We start from the raw sequence: 25,820 nt of genomic DNA, 5'->3' as shown, positions 1-25,820 counted from the left end.
TGCACTGCAGGTGGATTTTTTACAGTCTGAGCCACCAGGGAAGCTCAGATTTTATATATATAATTGTAACCAAAACTGTATTATTAAGCTTTAGAAGTAATTTCATATTTAATCAACTATTAATTATAAAAACATTCTTCTAAAGTTTGTATAAACTTGATTAAATAAAGAAATGGTATCTGCCTGTGATGCAGAAGATGCAGGTTTGATTCCTGGGTGGGAAAGATCCCCTGGAGGAGGGCCTGGCAACCCACTCCAGTGTTCTTGCCTGAAAAATCCCATGGACAGAGGAACCTGGTGGCCACGGTCCATGGGGTCACAGAGAGTTGGACTGAAGCAACTGAGCACGCACACATTCAGTACCTATAACCCTCATTCAATAAACAACCACTGAGCACACAGACTCTGCCAGGCAGGCTGGAGTCCTGGGAATATGACAGCGAACAGCAGACAAGGTCCTTGCCGTGTGAGCTTACACGCCAGCAGGGGAGATGGATAGTACACAAGAAAGCAGGCAGTTCAGATAGCCGTAAGTGCTATAAAGGGAACGAGCATTTTGCATGTGGGAAGTGATCTTAGGTAACTGTTCATGATGGGCAAGGCAGTGGGTTGGAAATTCAAAGAGGTTCTCGAGAAACTCACCAACAAATGGGGAAGACAGACATGCAATCTTAGAATCTCAAATACAGAACTGTGTGTGTGTGAACTTGGTATTAAATCCTGTGAGAGTTCATAGGAAGCAATCATCTGACTTGGCCTAAGAAGGTAGGAAAGTTGTGAAGGGGAATCTTAAGAACCAGGTAGAGGAAGACTTTTTCGGTTGCAAGAATAGCATGTGCAGAGATTTAATGGAGCAAAATGCATGGCCATTCTTTTAAAAAGAGCTGTTAACCTTGGGTGGCTGGAGCACTGAATATACACCTTCAGGTCATTCTGTCTTTCTTAGCAACGCTCTTAGGCAGTTGTACCCTCACTCATATGCTGCTGTATTGCGTTTTTAGAATTCTTTGGAACTGCCTTCAAAGACAGTTTCTTAGCAACGTGTGAATACCTGCTTTAGAGGCACATAGACATCCTCTCCTGGTCCAAATATGTCATTACTGTATCTCTTTCACCTTCACCCTGTTTGGCTCAGTCCCAGCACCCTTTACCCCTTTAGACAATAACTCGAGCCCCACGGAGCTAGGGACCTGGAGCTGCCTTTTGCCTTTTGCTGTCATGGATCGAAGCCAGGGCGAAGAGGCTTGCATAACTCACTGAAGCTATGAGCCAAGCTCTGCAGGGCCACCCAGGACAGACAGGCCATAGTGCAGGCTTCTGACAAAACGTGGTCCCCTGGAGGAGGGAGTGGCAGCCCACTCCAGTATTCTTGCCTGGAGAGCCCCGTGGACAGCATGAAAAGGCAAAAAGGTGTGACACCAGTAGGTGAGCCCCCAGACCAGAAGGTGTCCAAATATGCCGCTGGAGAAGTATGTGAGTCGCTCAGTCGTGTCTAACTCTTTGGGACCCCATGGGCTGTAGCCCACCAGGCTCCTCTGTCCGTGGAATTCTCCAGGCAAGAATACCTTCTCAAGGGGATCATTCTCAACTCAGGGATGGAATCCCGGTCTCCTTCATTACAGGCAAATTATTTACCGTCTGAGCCACCAGGGAACCCCACTGAGGAAGAGCATAGGGCAATTACGAATAGCTCCAGGAAGAAGCGAAAATGGTGCTCAGTTGTAGGGGTGTCTGGTGGTAAGAGTAAAGCCCGATGCTGTAAAGAGCAGTATTGCATAGGAACCCGGTAGGTCCATGAATCAGGTACTCAATGGCCATAAATCTGAGCAAACGCCAAGAGACAGTGAAGGACAGAGGGGCCTGGCGTGCTGCAGTCCGTGAGGACACGGCTTAGCGAGGGACAGCGCTGCTGTGCAGGTAAGCCTGACCACCAGGGCACCGCGTCCAAAGTGCCTGAGGGAGCTGGATGCTGTAAATTCCTGCGGAAGATAGCTCAGCAGCGCTTCTAGGGAGCCTGCCGGCCTCGCTGGGCCAGGGCTCTGTCCCACTTTCCCACCAGGCTTAGTGAGTTTTCCACGTCGGGTCCATTTTCACCCAGTGTATATAAATCTGTAAGCTCGGGACTAGCGTTTTTTTAAGTTTGAGAACAGTGACATACTGCTTCTAGTCTGGGGCCTTATGCATTGCACCAGAATAGATTTAGAAGGGAACACTCCAGTGTGCCTCTCACAGAAAAGTCCTTCTTCAGTTTCCCGACTCTGAGAACCACTGAGTTACGTGTGAGCAACAGTTGTCTTGATTTCTTTGGGCTGCTGTAACAACATGCCAAAGCCTGGGTTTCCCGGGTGGCACAGTGGGAAGGAGTGTGCCCGCCAGTGCGGGAGCTGCGGGAGCTGCGGGTCTGATATGCGGGTTGGGAAGGGCCCCTGGAGTAGAAAATGGCTGCTGCTCCGGTATCCTCATCTGGAAAATCCCGTGACAGAGGCGCCCGGCGGGCTGCAGTCCACGGGGCTGCCGAGAGTTGGACAGGACTGAAGACACATACATAGGCTGGGTAGCTTGTGCACAACAGAAATGTCCTTCTCACAGGTCTGGAGGCTGGACGTTCAGATCCAGGTGCCGGCACGGGCAGGCCAGGACCGCTTTCCGGACTGCGGTCTTCTTGTCTTCAGACGGGGGAGGGCCAAGAAGGCAGGGTCCCTCTGGAAGATCTTTTGTTGGGCACTGACCCCACTCATGTGGGTTCCATGCGCTCACGACCTAATCACTTCCCAGAAGCCCCACCTTGTAATACATCGCCTTGTCCATTAGTTTTCAACATACAGACTTTGGGGAGATGCGAACTTTCAGGCCATAACTGCATTGCTTCCTAGTGATTCCATCTTCGTTTGCTGTGACCCTCCCAGGAACTGGCTGGTTCTGGTCCGTCTAACACCAGAGCAGAGCTGAGGGCCATCCTCCTAACGAGTGAGCACGGGGCCGCGCACCCAGCCAGAGGCCGCCTCCGTGGTCTGCAGGAATCGCGTCCGTTTTCAGGAAGCACACAGGGGCACGGGAGATGCTGTGTGCCTCGTGGCTGTCGTGGTGCAAAGTGCTCACTGGGGTGCCGCCCAGAACAGGTGCGATCGTTGAAAGCAAGGGCCACGTTTTGAATCGTGCTGACAAGAAAGCTGGGTCTTGGGGCTGGAATGATTAGTTTGACCTTTCATTTTTAAGTGGTTTTATGAAAATGTGAACACTGCATGCTCTGTAATTTTAAACAGGAAGTGTTGGATTTGTTTCCTTTTTTTTCTTTTTTCAAACCAGACCTACAAAAATCAAGCTAACTTGAAGTACCCATGTAGGGTCAGGTAATCATCTCTAAAATACCAGCTGCTGGGAGCCTGTAGTCCTTGTTCCACTCTCAAAGAAAGGAGAACTGTTGGTGAGAGCAAGACAGTCCTACCCAGAATGTCCTAGTCGGTAATTACTGCGGGGCATGATGGATTTGGAGGCCTGAGGAAGCCTTTCTTCTCGGAAGTAATTTTTCTGCCCTGCTGGGGTTTGTCGTCCTCCGGGAGAAGATGAGAGGAGGTGTGTGAGCAGTGTTTTCTGCCAAATGGTGTATTATGAGGGATGACTTGAGAGGCCCCGACCTGGGAAGGACAGCTTTTAAAGGGCTCTTTATTACTGTGCCTGTTTAAGGAAGAAGTTGGTGGGAAGGAAGGAAGGAGTGAGGAAGCGGGGAAAAGAGATGGAAAGGAGGGGAAGAGAGAGAAACGCTGCTTCAATCATTTTACCTCCACTGGATTTAAACCAGCAAATGTTACAAAAATAACATTTACATTTAAAGAGACATGCTTCACGCTTTCACTTGGACCCCTAACGCATGATGTCTGACTCCTGGAAATACGGTAACAGCCCTTGACTGTTCAGGGCTCTTATTTTGGAGATAAATCCCGCAGACGTTTCATGTGAGTGGAGGGCAGATCAGTAACCGTGAAGCCTCGTGGGTCCTGCAAAGCGAAGTTCCTCCTCCCGTCAGTTTTTAACTAGGCCCATGTTTGCCATCCTCCCCGAGGGCCACGTGGAGCACGACATGCTGGGTGTGGGCCGTGGGGTCAACACCGAGCTGCTGACCTCGGCGTCGAGGAGCCCTCGGCCGAGACACTGACCCAGGCTCCAGCACGTTGCTGGATCCATTGTGTTGAATCTTGGCTCCGATCCGAATGTGCAGCTAATGAGTTGTGTGGGGTGCATATTAACCCAGGCTCTGGCTGTGCTAACGCCAGACTCCCCGTGGGATGGAGCTGGGAGGTGGGCAGCAAGATGCCCAGGGCACTGACATCGTACTAGACGTGAGCAATTAGCAAAGCTGTGTTGCAGAAGCACTGCTTCTTAGCTTCTGGGAAGTAATAAGCCATCAAGCAGTGGGAAAGCGTGCTATCTTACATCTCCTTTTGAATAAAAAATCCTTCCACATCAGAGCGGTGCTTTATGAACTGTGAAATAGGGAGGAAAGTTGAAATGTTTAAAGAGTCGGGTAATAGCTTTTATTACCACAGGGAAGCTGACTTCCAGCCCTGCTGTTGAGTAAGAGCAGATTTAGGACCTTCGGGCATGGTCACGAGGCTCTGGCCACCAGGACTCTGTGACATTTCAGGGCAGTGCTGTGCTACCTGGTTTTTGTTTGTTTTTTCAGGAGACGACAGGTCAGAGGTACCAAAGGGCATGGTGCTCTGGCCTTAGAGGACAGCTGCACACAAACATTTCTACCAGCACATTCTGGGAGACGGAATATGCCGGAGAAGGAATCACGCCTAAGTTTTTCTTGCAGCCGGAGTGCCCACCTCTGTTACTGGCTCCTGGTTCACGGCACACGGGTTGAACTGGTTAAGGAGCTGAGAACATCAATCACAATTCCAGCCATGCTGCGGAAGATGGTGTTTGACTTTGGCCACGGCACCTCTCTTAAGTTTGTTCCAACTGCCTCATTTTACAGATGAGGAAACTGAGGCAAAGAACGGTGAATGACCTTTCACTTAATGCCCTGCTTCCCCTAAGCATTAAGTTTCTGTAGGAAAGGAGACTGCCTGCTATGACGGCACGGGTCGACAGTGGACACCGAGCCCCGAGCCCCCTTCTGCCCTTCACCCTGCTCCGTCCACGCACCCTGCTCCGTCCACGCACCCTGCTCCGCCCACACACTCTGCTCCATCCACTCACCCTGCTCCTGCTCCATCCACGCACCCTGCTCCGTCCACGCACCCTGTTCCGTCCAGTTCTTGCTTCCTGGGGAAACCTCTGATGGCTTCTCTCAACTCTTGCGTGCAGCCCTGCAAAAGGTGATGGTGTGCCTGTGAGTGTGCTTTGTAAACTGTAGAGCTCCATACAAGTGCCAGCTATTATTATGAAATTATTTTTCATGACATTGCTTTCCAAACTGTTAATACAGTTTAAAAGAGGTAATGTAAAAGATAAAGAAGAAGTAATGGGATCCATGACCAAATAACTTTGAAAACAAGGCTGTGTGTGTGTGTGTTAAGTCGCTTCAGTCCAACTCTTTGAGATCCCGTGGACCGTAGCCCACCAGGACCCTCTGTCCATGGGATTCTCCAGGCAAGAACACTGGAGTGGGTTACCACGCCTTCCTCCAGGGGATCTTCCCGACCCAGGGTTCAAACCTGTGTCTCTTGCGTCTCCTGCGTTGGCAGGCGGGTTCTTTACCACCAGTGCCACCAGGACGCCCCAAAAGGCTCTATTTTACCTGTGTTGACAGCTCTGAGAGGTCTCGATATAAAGAAACCCTGTGACTGTGTTGACATGGCGGTCCCTAAGTCTGTCTCACCGTTGTAGCTCTCCACCTTTACCTTTACAGAACCAGATACAAAGAATGTCACGTATCTTGTGTAAGTGTCGATAGATGTTATGTTCACTTACTGACCGTCACTGAGTGTCTGGTGTGTCAGCAGCAGTGTTGCAGTGCTTCTCGAAAGTTTTGTAAGAAAATTCATCTGGTGGACTCTGGGGTAGGACTTCCCGGTGTGATGATCTTCCAGCTGCGTGACCTGGACAAGCCCACTCCATGTTTCTAAGGCCCAGTCTTCTTATCTGTGAAAGGGGTATAATGACGACTTTGCAAAGGTTTGGGAATATTAAGTGATATCATGTAAGCACAACGCTTGTCACAGCATCTGTCCTAGTCCATCCAAGCAGCTATAACCAAATACCACCCACAGGCTGCCTGTGAACAACAGAGACATTTTCTCACGTCTGGAGGCTGTAAGTCCAAGATGAGGGTGCCAGTCTGCGGCCCTCTCTCAGATCCAAACTTCTTGTATTTTCACTCGACAGAAGTGGGGAGGGATCTCCGAGGAGTCGCTTTCATAGGAGGTAAAAGCCCATTTAGGAGGCCTCTGCCCAGCTCGTGGAATCACCTGCCAAAGTCTCGGACATCCTAATTCCATCACCCTAGGGCTTCCCAGGGGCAAAGTGGTGAAGAACCCACCTGCCAGTGCAGGAGAAACAGGGTCAGTCCCTGGGTCGGGAAGGTCCTCTGGAGAAGGGAATGGCTACCAGTTCCAGTATTCTTGCCTGGAGAATCCCATGGACCTGGAATTCCACGGCGGGCTGTAATCTACAGTGTCACAAAGAGTCAGACACGGCTGGCGAATAACACTTTAACACACTACTACTATTATTATTATTATTATTTTTACTTTGTGACCGCTATACAAGATGGAAACATGAAATAGCTGTAGAGTGATCACTTTCCTTCAGTGCATTCTGCCCAGTGCTAGAGTTAAATTTTATCAGTTAACTGCAGACACCATGATATGCAAATTTGGTGATTCACAGTTTGGAAGGACACCCGGAAGGCTCTACAAAGATGATATGTGAGCTAATCTTAAAGTAGATATCTTCCAAGTAAGAACAAAACAACCCCACTAATAAACAGAAAAACAAACAAACAAAAAAAAACACACAGAAATTCAAGGACGTTTACTGCATGTCTGGCAGTGCCTTCGTGGTAGCTTTGCGATTTGGCGTCCTATCGCCTTATGTCCACAGCTGACTCGTCTTTCTCTGATTTAATTTTCTGCAGAGACTGTCACGTGTGCATGCTTAGTTGTGTCCAACTCTTTCCGACCCCACGGATGCAGCCCACTAGGCTCCTCTGACCGTGGGATTTCCCAGGCAGGGATACTGGAGTGGGTTGCCATTTCCTCCTCCAGGGGGTCTTCCTGACCCAGGGATGCATCTCCTGCTTCTCCTGCATTGCAGGCAGATTCTTAACCCACTGAGTCATCAGGGAAGGTCCAGAGACTGTAACAGGAAGTGTTAAAAAAAAAAAAAAAAAAAGACTCTACAAATATTCAAAAGTAATTTAAAAGAATAGTTTCAGTTTCTTTTTCGACTTTCCCCCCTACAGCTTCTAGTTGCTATTTGATAACTTTTGACTTTTATGCTTCTCTCTTGTGTCCCCTCTTTGGTAACTGGTCAACAAGTGGCTCAGAGTGACCATGAACCAAGGTTTAATTACTCCCAAGCTTAGTGATGGATAAAACTAATAACATCCAGCATTAATTTCTTCAGTGCTCTGGTTAGCATTATCAAGAAAATTCAGCAAACTTAGGTTAATTGCCTATGGGAGGTTCAGCCCCGTTCAAGGGCACATGTGGGCTACAGATGCAAAAAATAGTCCTTGTCCTCAAGTAGTTTATAAGCTAATCAAGGAAGGAACTAGCAAAGTGAGAAGTTTCAAAAGCAAATAATGATCCACAGAGAAAACCACAGTCTGATTGGGTCAAATAAAGTCCTCCTGTGATTAATTAGATACACATGTGATCAGGTGGGCTGAGACCATTGCTCCAGCCTCATCAGTTCAGTTCAGTTCAGTCGCTCAGTCGTGTCTGACTCTTTGTGACCCAATAAATCACAGCACGCCAGGCCTCCCTGTCCATCACCAACTCCCAGAGTTCACTCAAACTCACGTCCATCGATTTGGTGATGCCATCCAGCCATCTCATCCTCTGTCGTCCCCTTTTCCTCCTGCCCCCAATCCCTCCCAGCATCAGAGTCTTTTCCAATGAGTCAACTCTTCGCATGAGGTGGCCAAAGTACTGGAGTTTCAGCTTTAGCATCATTTCTTCCAAAGAACACCCAGGGCTGATCTCCTTTAGAATGGACTGGCTGGATCTCCTTGCAGTCCAAGGGACTCTCAAGAGTCTTCTCCAACACCACAGTTCAAAAGCATCAATTCTTCGGCGCTCAGCCTTCTTCACAGTCCAACTCTCACATCCATACATGACCACTGGAAAAACCATACCTTGACTAGACAGACCTTTGTTGGCAAAGTAATGTCTCTGCTTTTGAATATGCTATCTAGGTTGGTCATAACTTTCCTTCCAAGGAGTAAGCATCTTTTACTTTCATGGCTACAATCACCATCTGCAGTGATTTTGGAGCCCCAAAAAATGAAGTCTGACACTGTTTCCACTGTTTCCACATCTATTTCCCATGAAGTGATGGGACCAGATGCCATGATCTTCGTTTTCAGAATGTTGAGCTTTAAGCCAAATTTTTCACTCTCCTCTTTCACTTTCATCAAGAGGCTTTTTAGTTTCTCTTCACTTTCTGCCATAAGGGTGGTGTCATCTGCATATCTGAGGTTATTGATATTTCTCCCGGCAATCTTGATTCCAGCTTGTGCTTCTTCCAGCCCAGCGTTTCTCATGATGTACTCTGCATAGAAGTTAAATAAGCAGGGTGACAGTATACAGCCTTGACGTACTCCTTTTCCTATTTGGAACCAGTCTGTTGTTCCATGTCCAGTTCTAACTGTTGCTTCCTGACCTGCATACAGGTTTCTCAAGAGGTAGGTCAGGTGGTCTGGTATTCCCATCTCTTTCAGAATTTGGAGAGCCCCAAAGCAAAGACTTAGGTGAAAATATGAATTTAGTTAAGTCTCATCTCCAGTACCCTTAGGAATAGCATATATCAAGCCAATTTTTCAAGTATTTCCTGCAAGCGTGGAAAACAGAGTATCTCTGCATAGAGACATGAAATATTAGATAAAGTGATACACGTTTCTCTTCTCTCCCTCCCAAGCAGAAAAGGAGGGTAACCTGATTGGTTTTCACTCAGTTTGGACTTTTTTAAAACACAGTTTCCTTTTTGAAAGTCAGCGTGTGCTTATTGTAAGAACTGTTGTCCATCCCTTTATTTTTTTGACCATGCAGCATGGCATGCAGAATCTTAGTTCCCAATCCAAGGATCAAACCCATTCCCACTGCGAGGAGAGCTTGGAGTCGTAACTTCCAGGTAGGTCCCTACCTCTTGTTGAACGTGGTCATGAATTTCGCAAGAATAGCTCTGCAGGGCCCCAGCTCTCCCGAGAGAGACCCTTGGCGACGGGAGGCAGGCTGGGCTGGAACTTCGAACCTTAGCAGCCAGAGTCTTTTCTGATGACTCAGGATGGCCTGATGCCTGGTCACCGGGCTGTTGCTGTTGGGAGATCGTTGGGTCGCCCACAGGGATCCCTGGTGAGAGAAACGCTCCAGCCTGGAGCTGTCTGGGGTCGACGCCGTTACTTCCCTCCACTGAGGCACGGGGCCATGAGCTACCCCGGGATCTGCCGGTCAGAGTCTTTGCTTTTTCTGTTTCCTGTTTCTGTTTTTTCTTGCCTGCTACTGGATTTAATGCTTTTATTCTTTATTTTCCCTCTATACTTATTTTGGAAATTATATGGTCTGTTCTTTTAGTCATTTCCCTTTAATTTTAATATACGTATGTGACTTTACAAAGTCTAAACAAAGTGAAGCTCTCTACCCAAAGTGAAGCTAAGTCACTCAGTCGTGTCGGACTCTTTGCGGCCCCGTGGACTGTAGCCCGCCAGACTCCTCTGTCCATGGGATTCTCCAGGCAAGAACACTGGGGTGGGTTGCCCTGCCCTCCCCCAGGGGATCTTCCCGACCCAGGGGTGGGACCCGTATCTCTTCTGTCTCCTGTGTCGGCAGGTGGGCTCTTTGCCACTGGTGCCACCTGGGAAGCCCGTCTCTGACCCGTTTCACCCCCACCCTCTAGCCCTGGGAAGTCTCTAACCCATTTCACCCCAAACACAAGGATTCAGGAAGCGTTTGCTCCGCTCCTGGCTTACCTGTTATTTTGTTCAGTGCCGTATTGGCCATCTTGCTTTATATTCCCCAAGCTAGCTGTCACTTTTTTAATCCAACAACAGATGCTTGCTTAGGTTTAAACACAAGACGCCTGCTTCCTTTGCTCGTCATTGCTTTCTACACCCCACTCTTTCCTTTGGGATTCAGCTTCCTTCTTCATGAAATACTTCTTTAATGTTTTCATAGGCTTTTCAGCTTTTTTTTTTCAGCAGGAGTCCTTTTCTTATTTTCAGTGTCTTATTCTGTGTTTGCGGTTTCCAGTATTTTTAACAGATTTCTATGTTTGTGTCTGTCCGCTTGTTATCGGCAGCTCCATTAGTTTACTGGCTACCGTAACAGAGTGCCGCAGACTAAGTGGCTTAAACAGCAGGAGGTTGGTTTTCTCGCTCTTCCAGAGGTTAGAAGTTGGGATCGCGGCGTTGAGAGTGTTTCTCCTGAAGCCCCTCTCCTTGGTGCGTAGACGGCCGTCCTCTCCTTGCGTTTTCACACGCGCTTCCCTCTGTTTATGTGTCCCCCAGTCTCTTCTTGTCGTAGGAACAACCGTCGTATTGAATTACCAGCCCCCGGCCTTATATGTCTCTAAATACAACCACCTTCTTAGGTTCTGGGGTTAGGACGTCAACTACGCGCCTGGGGACAAAGGGAGACGCGATCAGCCTAAGCGTAAGTTCTCAGTGCTGTAATAACCCGACTCGATATGTCGTTAGCTCGGTCTCGTGAAGGGTCTTTATCACATGTGTTCTGAAATTGTGCACTGTGGGCTCATTCCACCGAGGGCCTAACTGTGGGAAGACTGTGTGCCTGAGTCAGAGTTGCGTCCCTACAGAGCAGCTTTAGCCTGAAGGATCTGCCAGGAACCGCCAGAGTTTCGGTGGCTGAGGTCAACTTCTGCGATAATTGCCCAGCTTGGGGTTTCCTGGATTGTGTACACAGTATAGACGCTGACCCCAGAGCCATAGCCTGTGGTTCCGCACAAACAAAAGAGACCTTGTATCTCACTCAGATCGCCAGGTGCTGTCAAGATTGTTTTCTGTCTCTTCTTTCACTCACTGTAAATTCCTTAAAGGGTTCAGATTTATGCATGGACGTCAGTTACAGCTTCTCCTCTTGCAGGCCTGGCCGTCTGTGGTGCTGGCTGGCACCCAGCTTCTCCCAAGCCGGAGCCAGGCGTTGGTTTGGAGACCAACAAACTCTCCTTCATTCTGCCCCAGCCTTTCTACCCCAGCCTGGCCACAGCACTAATCCATTGCTTTGTGGTTCCCTCTTTTTTTCTTGCACCTGAGACTTTAAGGTATTCATTTAGAAGGACATAAGTTGGATTTTATCCAGCATTTTTAAGTGTTTTAAGCATTTTCAAGATACCTAGTCTCCCACTGCCAGAATGCAAATGCAAATGCTGGGTTCATTGAGACTGCTTTAAGCTTTGGGGTAACGCAGGGAGGTGTGAGATCTTAATAATGATGAACAGTTCCGTCTAAGAACTGGGTATTTGTTTAGATTTTCTTTGAGTCTCTCCGTTTGATTCTTTTTAATTTTCTTTAGATGGATTTGTACTTCTTATTTTCTAATTTACTTCTATTATACATAGGAGCTGTTCAGTTCTCACTTTCACTGACTATATATGAAGCCTGTGATTTCTGTGTGTGTATATATATATATAAAATGCTGTTCCTAGCCAACTTGTTGAATTCTCCTGTCATTTATAAGTTTTCCCTTTGCTTCTCCTGGGTTTTCCATCATACAATCATCTCAGTCCCTGACTATGGTAAACTTACCTCTGTCTTCCAGTTACTTATGACCCTATTTTATTTCGTTTTGCTGGGTTGATAGTACTTTCCTAGCAGTGTTTTGTAATAACGAGGATAGGAAGCATTCTGATATTTTCTTTTCCCTGGCTTAAACAGGAATGGTTCTCATGGTTTCTTCTTAAGTTTGACACTGGCCAGCTCGCAGATTAAAGTGACTGACATTTCTGTAGGCGTTTAGAATTTACAAGCACTTTTCTGCACATTATCGTGCTGAATTCTTGCCACCGCCTGGTTTTGTGAGATACAGGAAATGCGTAGTTTGCTCAAGTTTTCTTTTAAAGACAACTCACCGAAACTTGGACCCGAGTGGGCAGTGACCTTCATGGAACGTTCCAGCAGATGTTTCATCCACTTTGGGTTAGCAGATGAAGTAGTAAGACTTGCCTGTTCAGATTTTCTATTGTCGATTTCTTATTGAAAATCTAAATTGGGTTTTCTTCTCTTTAAAAAGCAAGTGAGAAAAAAAAAAAAAAAGCAGTGTAATGTTTGGTACTGAAATATGTATGTCTCCATGTAAACTTTTAAAGGAGTAGCTGTTGTTTTGAGATGTGTATGGCACCCCACTCCAGTACTCTTGCCTGGGAAATCCCACGGATGGAGGAGCCTAGTAGGCTGAAGTCCATGGGGTCGCTAAGAGTCGGACACGACTGGGCGACTTCACTTTCACTTTTCACTTTCATGCACTGGAGGAGGAAATGGCAACCCACTCCAGTGTTCTTGCCTGAGGAATCCCAGGGACGGTGGGGCCTGGTGGGCTGCCGTCTATGGGGTCGCACAGAGTCGGACAGGAGTGAAGCGACTTAGCAGCAGCAGCAAGCTGCTAAACCCTGGTCTGGTCTGTGTGCATTTGTAGGTTGATGGTATTCTCTACGGCTGCTATGTCAGTGACACACTTCGGGCGTTCCACACAGGTGCCCAGCAGTGAGGAATAATGGGGGCAAAACCCAGATGACATTCCACTTGCCAGGCTCGGGCACTGGTGGCGGAGGAGGAGGAGCTTGACCCGGAAGAAAGGGCCCGCCCCTGGGTGCCGCCCAACGGGGCACCTGCAGGGCCGCTTCCTTCCAGGAGAGGGCGCCTTTCCCCAAGTGCCTCAAGGGTCCACGGGCTGATGGGTTAACCGCACCCATCTGAAGCATATTTCCATACACATCTCATCAGACTCGCAGTGAAATTCACGCTGGTGTTTTACAGGGGCTTTGCCTAATCTGGGCCTTAACAAGTCAAGGTAATTTTTGCAGAAGTTTCCCACTTATGGCTCTCAGTTTTGAAACACGATACCACCTTCATCACTGTCGACAACAAACGTCTCCTGAGCGTTTACTAAGCAGGGGTCAGGAATAAGGTCGAGAAAGAGTTGAACTCAGCGTGGCTACTCATCAAGCACTGGCCAGAGTTACGTGTCGTGAATTGTCTTGTGGGTGTACATTACTTCTGTTTAAAGCGAAATTTCTAGAGGCACAAGCAGAAACCACCTTAGTCTTGCAGCTGTCTCCTGGGAGGCTGGCAGTCTTTGTGGGAGAGGGAGCAGGCACAGGCTTTCTCCTGAGTGAGTTATGAAGAGCGGGAGGGGCACACAAGCCGCCTGCGAGCAGACAGAGGTCTGTGCACGTCCACAGCGGAGCACTCAGCCGGCCGTGGCTGCTCCTCCAAGCCTCAGAGAGAGGGGACCGCTGTGTCAGCACTGATGACGCGCGTGAACGCAGTTGTGTGCTCAGCCATGTCCAGCCCTTGGCAGTCTCATACTCTGTAGCCTGCCGGGCTCCTCTGTCCATGGCATTCTCCAGGCAAGAACACTGGAATGAGTTGCCATTTCCTCCTCAGGAGGATCTTCCCAAGAGGATCGAACCCTGTCTCCTGCACTGGCAGGTGGACTCTTGACCTCTGAGCCATCAGAGAAGCCTGATTGAATTGTTGATCACATCTAAAAACATACTTTCATGGCAGCACCTAGACTGTTTAATCACTGCACTCCATAGCCTAGCCCAGAATATAGAACTGACATAAAAAAGTTTAAATGTCACACACAGTAAAAGTATCACTTTGTGAAACTGTCGCTTGCACTTGCACACACACGTGCTTGCACACGGGTGAACTGGCCTGTGATTTACGACGTCTTCATAAGTGCTATCCGCAGATTTAAACGTGTGAAGGCCTCGGCTTTAGAAAACTTGTTCATAAAATCAACAGAACAGACCAAAGCCTGCTTTCACACTTTTGGAGAAAGCACATTAACGGGAATGCAAGGAAATCTTCCCAGTTGGCTCCAGTGGTAAAGAATCCACCTGCCAAGCAGGAGATGTGAGTTCAATCCCTGGGTCAGGAAGATCCCCTGGAAGAGGAAATGGCAACCCACTCCAGTGTTCTTGCCTGGGAAATTCCCATGGACAGAGGAGCCTGGCGGGCTGCAGTCCCAAAAGAGTCCAACACAGCTTAGCGGCTCAACAGCAAGGAAAACCTCACTCACTTCCAGTGCAGAGGCCGCGTGGCGGGAATGCAGCCTCCGGCCACCAGGAGCCTCTCGCTGCCGCTTTATCACTTAGACAGCCAGAGGCTTGTGATTGTCTGAGCGCTTGCAATGCCGAGCCTGGGATGATTGAACCCAGTGGAAAACTCCAGTAGGCTGGCAGGCGCGTCTCGCAGGCCGATCCAGGTGGTTAAGCAGAGGCTCCCCGTGTCGTTAACATGCAGCCAGAGCAGTTCTTGTGGAGGAGGCTGTTTTGATGAGGCAGCTTCAAAACATGAAAGCACTGTGACTTTGTTTAGGTCACCACAGAACACTGAGCAGAGTTCCCTGTGCTCCCTGGTGGCTCAGGCAGTGAAGAATCCGCCTGCAACGCAGGAGACCTGGGTTCGATCCCTGAGTCAGGAAGATGCCCCAGAGAAGGGCATGGAAACCCCCTCCAGTATCTTTGTCTGGAGAATCCCATGGACAGAGGAGCCTGGCAGGCTACAGTCCATCGGGGTTGCAAAGAGTCAGACACAACAGAGCAAGTAACACTTTCACCCACCAGGGACGTGCCTGCCGTAGGCTCTTGCTGGTTACAGAGACTTACACGAGCGGGACATCCCTGGAGTTCCAGAGGGTAAGACTGTGCCTCCCTGTGCGGGGGGTGTGGGTTTGATCCCCAGTCAGGGAGCTAAGATCACACCTGCCTCATGACCAAAAAACCAAAACATAAGTCAGAAGCAGTGTTGTAACAAAGTCAATAAAGGCTTTAAAAAATGGTCCCACATCAAAAAAAAAATTGTTTTCTTATGAGAAATGAATCTTAAAAAAAGTATGTACATGTATAAACTGAATCATTTTTCTGTACACCTGAAACGAGCACGACGTAGGAAATCAACTATATGCAGATACAGTTTAAAAGTCATGCAGGTAAACCTGAGATTTCTTAACCAGGTGGAGCTTGGCCAGGCCGCTGGGCGCCCCCTGCTCCCCAGCCGGGTTCACAGCGTGAGACCTGGGGAGGGAGACGCAGGGAGTGGGTGAAGTTGTCTGGTACACACATGACTGCCTTGTTGGTTTTTATATAAGGGGCTTTAAAATGAAGGGTCATGTTTTAAGTGTGAAGGAAATGGGGTTGGAGCTGGGATCCGGCCCAGCGCAAGCTAAGGCTTGCCTGTGACTTGTTTCTGATAACACATTTACAGTTTAAGGGTTCTGTCCTTAAGGTCATTTCACACTGTGTCATCCAGGTGAGTGGTTTCAGAATCTCGGGTGTTTTCATCTTCACGAGACCGGTGAAACCTGCCCTGACACTGAGATCGCATCCTCAGCTGTAGACAGCTGCCTCGCCCGGCCGCGGCCCCGGGGACAGTCTGGTGGTGCGGCGGACAGGCCCACCTTTGCCGAGACTGGGGGTCTTCTCCGAGCGTCCCAGCAGCGCCCCCGCAGCGCTGGGAGACGCCCTGACGTGGCCCTGTGGGAGGAGCCGGGCACCAGGCTCTCAGCCCCTCGCGGGCGCCCGCAGGCCTGCCGCCCACTCTGCGCCCTCGCGCACCCCGCCAGCTTCCGTCTGACCGGTCGTCAGGCTGGCAGGATGCGTCCGGCGCTCCTTCTGGCCTCCGGTGGACCAGCCCTCACGGTCCTGCTCTGCCTTCTGCCTCTGCAGCCTCGCAGCAGCGGCCCATCCATTTCCCAGTGACCAAGCCCAGTTTGCCCAGTTCCACCCCATCTCATGGTCAGACGGATTCCAACACCATGCCATCTGTCTGGGGAGACACTGCTATTGCCAACCAAGACACTTTGTAGGTAAATTAAGTAATAAATGGATAGACACAATAGTAGACAATCTCAGCTATCTATTGTTCAGTAATAGCTATGCCAATTAAATGACTTTTGAATTGAGGTATGGCTTCCCAGATGGCGCTTATGGTAAAGAATCTGCCTGCCAGTGCAGGACACATAAGAGATGTGAGTTCAATCCTCGGATTTAGGAGACCCTGGAGACAGGCATGACAACACACTCCAGTATTGTTGCCTGGAGAATTTCGTGGACAGAGGAGCTTGGTGGGCTCAGTCCGTGGGGTCGCGAAGAGTTGGACACGACTGAAGCAATGCAGTGGCTTCAAAACAATACTAATTGTATCGTCTCGAAACCCTGTGGGCTGACTGGATGGGTCTGGAAAGCGCTTCTGCTCCATGTGCTCTTGGCTGCAGCTGCGGTCATGTGCAGGCTTGACCTGGTGCCCTGTCCAAAGCGGCACACATGTATGTTGTCCATTGGCAAAGGCGTCAGCTGGGAGCTCGGCGGGGATTGTCAGCTGGAGCACCTCGGTCCTGTGGGTGCCTTCTTTGTATGCCCTGGACTTCCTGAAGCCTGGCAGCTGGACCCCAGGAGTTCAAACCATACAAAGGCAGAAACTGCACATCTTTTAAAATCTGCTCTCAGGAGCTACAGCAGCGACATTTGTGCTGCATCCCATTAGTCAGCACTAGTTGCAGGGCCAGCACAGAAAGGGAGAGATCCCACTTCTTGACAGATGTCTATCCATCTGTAATCTACCACATCGAGACAGAACAACAGATGAATGCGGAAGAGCTGGACTGGCGCATTCCCATTAGCATTTTGAGGAGGTAATGGTGGGTTTTATGTACTTCTTGTAGCTTCACTGTATTTTCTGGTTTTATTCTTGCAATACTAAATTGCTTTTTTTTAACTTTAAGTACAATACATTCTTATCTTAATGACAGATAAGAAAGCCTTTTTAAGTGAACAGTGCAAAGAAATAGAGGAAAACAATAGAATGGGAAAGACTAGAGATCTCTTCAAGAAAATTAGAGATACCAAGGGAACACTTCATGCAAAGATGGGCTCAATAAAGGACAGAATTGGTATGGACCTAACAGAAGCAGAAGATATTAAGAAGAGGTGGCAAGAATATACAGAAGAACTGCACAAAAAAAGATCTTCATGACCCAGATAATCACGATGGTGTGATCACTTACCTAGAGCCAGAATGTGAAGTCAAGTGGGCCTTAGGAAGCATCACTATGAACAAAGCTAGTGGAGGTGATGGAATTCCAGTTTAGCTGTTTCAAATCCTAAAAGATGATGCTGCACTCAATATGCCAACAAATTTGGAAAACTCAGCAGTGGCCACAGGTCTGAAAAAGGTCAGTTTTCATTCCAATCCCAAAGAAAGGCAATGCCAAAGAATGTTCTAACTACTGCACAGCTGCACTCATCTCACATGCTAGCAAAGTAATGCTCAAAATCCTTAAGCCAGGCTTCACCAGTATGTGAACCGAGAACTTCCAGATGTACAAGCTAGATTTAGAAAAGGCAGAGGAACCAGAGACCAAATTGCCAACATCCTTTGGATCATAGAAAAAGCAAGAGTTCCAGAAAAACATCTGCTTTGTTAATTACGTCAGAGCCTTTGATTGTGTAGATCAGAACTAACTGTGGAAAATTCTTCAAGGGATGGTAAGAGGGTAGCAGGCAGGAAGGCCAGGGGTCTCCAAATGGAGGAAATAGGCTGCAAGCGTCAGAAAGAAACAATCTTTCACTGGGAATACCAGACCACCTGACCTGCCTCCTGGGAAACCTGTATGCAGGTCAGGAAGCAGCAGTTAGAACTGGACATGGAACAACAGACTGGTTCCAAATAGGAAAAGGAGTACATCAAGGCTGTATACTGTCACCCTGCTTATTTAACTTATATGCAGAGTACATCATGAGAAACGCTGGGCTGGAAGAAGCACAAGCTGGAATCAAGATTGCCGGGAGAAATATCAATAACCTCAGATATGCAGATGACACCACCCTTATGGCAGAAAGCGAAGAGGAACTAAAGAGCCTCTTGATGAAGGTGAAAGAGGAGAGTGAAAAAGCTGGCTTAAACTCAACATTCAAAAAACAAAGATCATGGCATCCGGTCCCATCACTTCATGGGAAATAGATGGGGAAGCAGTGGAAACAGTGTCAGACTTTATTTTTTGGGGCTCCAAAATCACTTCAGATGGTGACTGCAGCCATGAAATTAAAAAAACACTTGCTCCTTGGAAGAAAAGCTATGACCAACCTAGACAGCGTATTAAAAAGCAGAAACATTACTTTGCTGACAAAGGTCCATCTAGTCAAAGCTATGGTTTTTCCAGCAGTCATGTACGGATGTGAGAGCTAAACAATAAAAAAGACCAAGCGCTGAAGAATTGATGCCTTCAAACTGTGATGCTGGAGAAAACTCTTGAGAGTCGCTTGGACAGCAAGGAGATCCAACCAGTCCATCCTAAAAGAAATCAGTCCTGAATATTCACTGGAAGACTGATGCTCAAGCTGAAGCTCCAATACTTTGGCCACCTGATGCGAAGAGCTGAATCATTGGAAAAAAACCCTGATGCTGGGAAAGACTGAGAAGGGGACGACAGAGGATGAAATGGTCGATGGCATCACTGACTCAATGGACATGAGTTTGAGTAAACTCCAAGAATTAGAGAAGGACAGGGAAGCCTGGCATGTTTCAGTCCATGGGGTCCAAGAGTCGGACACGACTGAGCAACTGAACAACACCAACAGAAACATCCATATACATGCATATGTTATTAGTAGTACTTGATAAATTTTAACAAACTGAACATACCATGCAATTCAGTGGCTATTAGTTTTTGCTAAGACAAAAACAAATTGAATTTTTAAAAAGAAAGATCTATTATAAAATACAACGACGATTCTTACTAACCTTCTATCCTTTAGAAGTAATACATATCTTTGACATTTGCAAAATAACCACTAAGCCTTCATCATTCTTTATAGGTTTCAGGGCCCAACTGACTCATACCTATCCATTTGTAATGAATGGAAGTAGGTTTTTCTGGCAGTACGATGACCAGTCTGTATGTTTGGTGAATTGACCAATGGCCTGTATTTTTTAGCAAAGTTTTTTATCATTGTCGGAATGGCATTTAATTCTCCAAACCTGTTTTGAAATTAGGCATAAATAGATAGAAAATGAGAGTTTTTAGCAAAAGCATCATCCAGCAGTCAGTTTCAGAAATTTACCAAAAAACCTGTGTGCACAGTGTCAAGTTGCCCATCTTACTGGTTTTGAGGCAACAGCTAGAGTCTCAGGAGCTAGAGTCTCACGGTTATACAGCCCACTGTTACTACAAATTACTTACATAGAATTTTGTTACCTTTGATTTAAATTTTTTTAAATGTATTTACCTGGGGCTGTGCTGGGCCTTCTCTGCTGCCCAGAGTTTCCCTGCTTGCGGCGTTTGGGGACTGCCATCTGCTGCGGTGTGCTGGCCTCTCTTGTCTGGATCACGGGCCCTGGAGCGTGAGCTCGGTGGAGCTTACCTGCCCCGTGGCATGTGGGATCGAACCCACGTCCCCTGCACGGGTGGGTGGATTCCTAACCACTGAACCATCCAGGAAGTCTGAAAAAAGTTTATCTTTGAAGAATTAATGAAGAGTTTTGCAACTGGAAAATCTACCGAGAGACTCTTAATTTCAGCAGACAATGTGTATTCTGTTTTAATATTAAATCTTGGTTTCATCTTGAATTATATGTATAAGTAAACCCACAACCTTTTAAGGACATTAAGTGTGTGCAGGACTTAAGTTATTGAAGCCGCAAGATGGCTGGAGCACAGGTTCGTCTCTGGCCGAGGCCGTGTCCTGGGGCGGCCCCGTGTGGCTCAGAACCGCCGATCGTTCCCAGTCTGCAGAGATAGGCTGGCGCTGCCTTGTCCGATCCCGGTGCTCCCGAGCTCTTGCTTTGTATTAACGATGACCTACGTCCTCATTAAGAACTTACAGTCAAGATGGTGATCAATTGGCAAGCTCACTAATTGGGATCCTTCCTTGTGGTTGTGTTGTGAAGGATACTCATTTCTCCACTGGTCCTTCTAAAAAACTGCCATCCTGTAAAAATGCCAGTTTAGCAAGAACCCTGGCTGTGAAACAGGCGTGTGCAAATCACGCAGGCTGATAAAAACCCACCACGCCCCCGGTGGGAGGGAGGTTAGTGCCCCGGGCCCCCCACACCAGGTGTTGTGTTACCTTCTATAGCTGCCACAGAGGACCACAAACTTCAAAGTCTGAAATGATCCAGAAATATCAGAATCATCGGAGGTTTATACGTGAAGGCATGAGCTCTTTAGAAGAGACAACCCTCCCACTTTGTAACCGACCAAGGTAATGAAGGCTCATAAAAAGCTCAAACATTAGAGAACTGGATAAAATAAACAAAGTCCTTCCTCTCTTTCTGCTTGATCTCATCCTTGAACAGTTCAGTATTTCCCTTCTTCAAGACAAGGACTTTTTTGTATTTGTGAATTTGAGCCAGCTTTAAAAATAGACTCCCCAGATGCTTTCTAGATGAGGTGATTTATGGGATTAGGAAAAAGCCCCATCCAACACGCCATCCCCCCAAAGAGCCACTTTGTGGCTGAAATTCTGTTATTAGCAATTTGTTTGTTGGGCTTCGTGCTTTGTCCCTTCTTAAGAGGCAGGGACCTTGGACAAGACTAACCTTTAAGCACTAGTGTGTGTGTGCCAGGCGCTCAGTCGTGTCCGACACTCTGTGACCCGTGGACTGTAGCCCACCAGGCTCCTCTGTCCATAGGGATTCTCCAGGCAAGAACACTGGAGTGGGTTGCCATGCCCTCCTCCAGGGGATCTTCCCAACCCAGGGATCAAACCTGGATCTCTGGCATTGCAGGCGGATTCTTTACCGTCTGAGCCCCAAGGGAAGCCCCTTTAAGCCCTAAGGATCCTTATAAGAATGAGTTCATTTAACTTACGTCTTTCCCTCGCCCTGCTCCCTTTTCTCATCACCTGCTTTGTTCATGTTTACAGTTTGGAATCATTTCGTGTTTCCTTGCTTTTTTGTCTGTCACCACCGTAGATTCCTAAGTTTCATGAAGGCAGGGACTACTTATGTCTTCATCACTATTTAGTTCCTGGGATGTACAACGGATGTACTCAGTAAAGATGTGACTGGATGGGAGACCTTGAAGTAATGGGACCAGACATGAGACTGAAAGGTGCTGGCACGTTGAGGAAGGCAGGAGACACCTGGTGTGGGAGGGTGGGGCCGCCTCCCAGGCCTGCGCTCCGTCGCTGCCCCTGGGCCTTGCTTCCTCTTGGCTCCCACTCCCACTGGTGGGGCTGTGCTGGCTGGTTAATCGCTTGACTATCACACCTGGTGCCATAATTAAACTTCACTGTGACCTCACAGTTCTCTTAATGATCTGCCCTGTGAATCAAAACTCCCTGGAATGGAGTTTTTTAAAGTCTGAGAAAATGGAAAATCAAAGCAAGAGAAGAGTATCTGTTTTGGTTGGCTTTTTTTTTTTCAGTCCCAAAAATTGTTTTTCCTGGTTTTTCTTTTTAACAGCTGTATAAACATTTGCAAAAAAAAACAAAAACAAAAAGGCCTGCAAACATGGTGTGGGTGAAGGATCATTTGCAAAGGAATCTGCTGTTTGCAGAAATACTTACAGGAAGCCAGCAACCTCCATGCACCTGTTATTCCAGGTGTGCGTTCCGAATTTGCTGACCCACGTTAGCACTTGCCTTGAATGGCATTTAATGCGAAGGGAATTTCAAAGTTAAGATGAGCAAAGCTCCCTGAGCAAGAGCAAGTGGACTTGACTCAGTAGAACTCTGACGTAAGCCTCAGGGTGAGTGGCAGCACCACCAGCGTTTAGAATTGATATTTATTGTTCGGTTGGTGACTCCTGTGCCATCTGTCTCCTCTTGCAGCCTATAAGCTGCATCTGGGAAGTCCCGTGTGGTTCTGCTTGTCATAACATGCACACTCAACTCCTGGCATGCTGTTGGCATACAGCATGTGCTCAAAAATATTTGTCCCATGAATGCCTATTACCTCATTTAGTTAGGAGGGCCTGTTCTGATGGTGTGAATGGGCTTTTATCGATTGTTCAGATCCTTGGTTTGATGTAAGACTGTTCATTTATCATTTTTGTCTGAAAAGCTTTCTAGCAAAGCTTTCCAACTTTTTTCACCCTTTAAAAAACTGATGCTCATCGATGACTTAACTTCTCTCATGAATGGGGTCAACTGTAGGTCGTTAGTGACTTACAATAGAAACAGTGGGAAGAGACTCATCTCAGTTTGGTTCAGACGGTAAAGAATCCGCCTGCAATTCAGGAGACCTGGGCTTGATCCCGGGGTTGCGAAGATCCCCTGGAAAAGGGAACGGCCACCCACTCCAGTATTCTGTCTGGTCTGGAGATTTCCATGGACAGAGGAGCCTGGCGGGCTACAGTCCATGGGGTCGCAAAGAGTCGGACACGCCGGAATGACTAACACTTCACTTTTTTCATTCTCTTTATATAAGAAAGTGGTAAAATTAAACTCAAGTGCTCTATTTTTTTTACTTGTTTTCATCATCATCATCTTTTCTGTTTTTCAACTGCAGGATCCCTTTTTCAATTTAATTTAATGAGAATGGCTGTTTGCAGCCACTGAGACCAAATGCGATATTGGCAGTCGCTTCCTTTAACCTACCCACATTCCTTTGCACACAATGAAGATGGAAGAACGCTTTTTACGGGTGTGGGAGAGAAAAGCGTGCAGACTGGACTGGTGGTCTTCACCCTTGGGGAACGAGGCTGAAAGGGACCTCAAAATCTGCTGGAGATGAGGTTAGTATGAGGCAAGAGACCAGAATGAGCGCCTTTACAGACTCACAAAACAGGGCCATTGTTGACCCCACCTGTAGCCCGTCTGTAACCGAGCAGGTTGTCGTGGGTGATATGTTTCTGTCCCAGACCTTACACTCCCCACATGGTGAGTTTAAAGACAGAGTTCTTCTCAGACAGTCCTTCCTGGCAGAGAGTGAAGAGGTCCCAGAGTTATGTGTCTGTGGCAAATCTTATCTAGAATAGCATGTAAGCCTTTGATCCTCAGGTCTTAAGATGGATGGAGGGAAAACAGTAGCTCTAATGAAAAAGGTCACCAATTATCTAAGGGTCAAAAGGTGGAGAAGAAGTTGACTAAATCTAACAGTGTTTGGTGCATGAAAAGCACATAAGGAGCTGCTATAGGAAGAGGTTAAGTGTTGGCAACAGAAGGGGAGAAGACAAGGGGCTCCCCTGGCGATCCAGTGCTTAGGGCTCTGTACTGCCACTGCTGGGGTGCAAACCCTGCTCAGGGAACTAAGATCCTGCATGTCTTGTGATGTAGCCAAGAAAGAAAGAGGGAAATACAGGAAGTATGTTCTTGTGCAGTTCAGTTCAGTCGCTCAGTCGTGTCCAACTCCCCGCGACCCCATGGACTGCAGCACGCCAGGCCTTCCTGTCCATCACCAACTCCTGGAGTTTACTCAAACTCATGTCCATCAAGTCGGTGATGGCATCCAACCATCTCATCCTCTGTTGTCCCCTTCTCCCTCCTTCAATCTTTCCCAGCATCAGGGTCTTTTCAAATGAATCAGCTTTTTGCATCAGGTGGCCAAAGTACTGGAGTTTCAGCTTTAGCATCACTCCTTCCAAAGAAATCCCAGGGCTGATCTCCTTCAGAATGGACTGGTTGGATCTCCTTGCAGTCCAAGGGACTCTCAAGAGTCTTCTCCAACACCACACTTCAAAAGCATCAATTCTTCGGCACTCAGCTTTCTTTATAGTCCAGCTCTCACATCCATACATGACCACTGGAAAAACCATAGCCTTGACTAGACGGACCTTTGTTGGCAAAGTAATGTCTCTGCTTTTGAATATTCTGTCTAGGTTGATCATAACTTTTCTTCCAAGGAGCAAGTGTCTTTTAATTTCATGGCTGCAGTCACCATCTGCAGTGATTTCGTGGAGTTGCTCGAGGACAGCGCATTCCGGAGAATCAAAAGTGCCGTTGTTTGTGTTCAGTGGAGACCTTATGATTGCACAGGGGTGGCCAGGATCAGGCCTGTTAAGGGTGTGTCGATGTAACAGTGGGCGTCACTCCGTAAGTGATGAGCCCTGCAGACTGCGGCAGTTCCAGGAAGCGTCACCATTGACTGTGCGCTTTAAGCGTGTACTCCTATTGGCGTTTATGTAATGCTTCCAATACTTCCACTTTTCCTGTGTTACTTCATTTGGCTCTCAGTTACCCTGTGAAGTAGATACTGTTAAGTTCTTAAATTAGATCAATGGGAGGTGCTGGAGAAACCAGAAGTGAGGAGCAAGAGAAGCCAGGTTGCACTCAGGGCATCGGCTAAATAACATGGAGGCCAAAATTCAGATTTAAAAATATTTTTCACAGAGTTAGAACACGGCACTGTCACTGGAAAGTGATGAAAACTATTTGCAAGTGGAAGTTTCAGCCGTATTTGGTGTCTAAGTCATTCGACATGAGTTTGATTAAGTTCAGCCTGCTTTGTCCCCTTATAACACTGGCCAAGGTAACGTTTTTATATTGGTCGCTGATTTACTCTGTTGTCCACCTTGTCCACCTTCCACCCCCGTTAAGTGACCGGGACACTGAGCAGGAGACCTAGCATACAATTCGTGCCAAATAAACACTCTGTGAGTGAATGAGTGAAGAGCTCTGAAGGCAGGACAGAGAAAAACGAAAAGAAAGGCTTTTTTTACAGAAAGCGACATCCTCTTTAGGTTCTCAGTCGTTAGTGTGCTACATTATTGCTTTTGTACATTGAAGTTAGAGCTCAGATTTAATTAGTATGAGGGTAATTTTATATGAAATCTGTCACTAAAAGCCCTCCTGAGAGGTTCAAGAACATCCACAAAATGTCCACCTTTGGAAAGATTTCAGCCCTGACGCTCTACTGCATTTGAAACATGCCTTCGTATGTCTCATTTAATTCTGCATAGGATAGAGAGAGAAAGAAAGGCACAGGTCACCCTACGTTTTCATAGTTATTTTCCTGTCTGGAAATAACATTTATATCGGTCCCTGTTTGATAACTACAAAGAGTGCGCTGCAGACATGAAGAGGACTTCTTTTCAGAGAAGGAGGTGCCTGGATGTGTGACTAAAGGAATGTATATGAACTCGGATGTTTAAGCAGTCCTAATAGAATAGAGGTGGAGGTCACCCCTGCGTTGGAATTGTCAGAGGAGGGTGAATATGAAGGCCTATGAAAGCTGGAGCTAGGAGTAAGAATGTTTTAACCCTGCATATAGTCACTCCTAATAATTTTGGTTAATTCTAATTCCTTTAATAAAAAACGACAGAATAGATTTTCGGTGGGCAGCTAGCAGTTGTTCTCATAATAAGTAAATACAAAGAAGATCTTGAAAATGGCAAGTTAATGACTAGAGTCTGGAAAAGCTACCGTGCAGGAATCAAATGTCCGTGGACACTGTATCAGGACAAGTGGAGGGTGAGCTCCCCGTGGACACTGTATCAGGAGGTGGGAGGGCAAGCTCCCTGTGGACA

General features: G+C 47.4%; 1 protein-coding gene and 1 long non-coding RNA gene across 2 annotated transcripts in view; both read left to right on the top strand.

The window, feature by feature from the left end:
* SNTB1 (syntrophin beta 1) overlaps positions 1–25,820 on the top strand; it is a 250,907-nt gene that overhangs the window by 179,837 nt on the left and 45,250 nt on the right. The window lies entirely within an intron of this gene.
* The window catches only part of LOC139187014 (uncharacterized), a 32,679-nt gene continuing 13,030 nt past the window's right edge, over positions 6,172–25,820 (top strand). Inside the window, exon 1 of the long non-coding RNA XR_011570721.1 lies at positions 6,172–25,794. This is a non-coding gene — a long non-coding RNA (uncharacterized lncRNA). The remainder of the gene's footprint in view (positions 25,795–25,820) is intronic.

Source organism: Bos indicus, chromosome 14, assembly GCF_029378745.1.
Source record: "Bos indicus isolate NIAB-ARS_2022 breed Sahiwal x Tharparkar chromosome 14, NIAB-ARS_B.indTharparkar_mat_pri_1.0, whole genome shotgun sequence".
Classification (NCBI taxonomy): domain Eukaryota; kingdom Metazoa; phylum Chordata; class Mammalia; order Artiodactyla; family Bovidae; genus Bos; species Bos indicus.
Note: the sequence above shows the minus strand (reverse complement) of the source record. Positions and strands in the feature narration are given on the sequence as shown.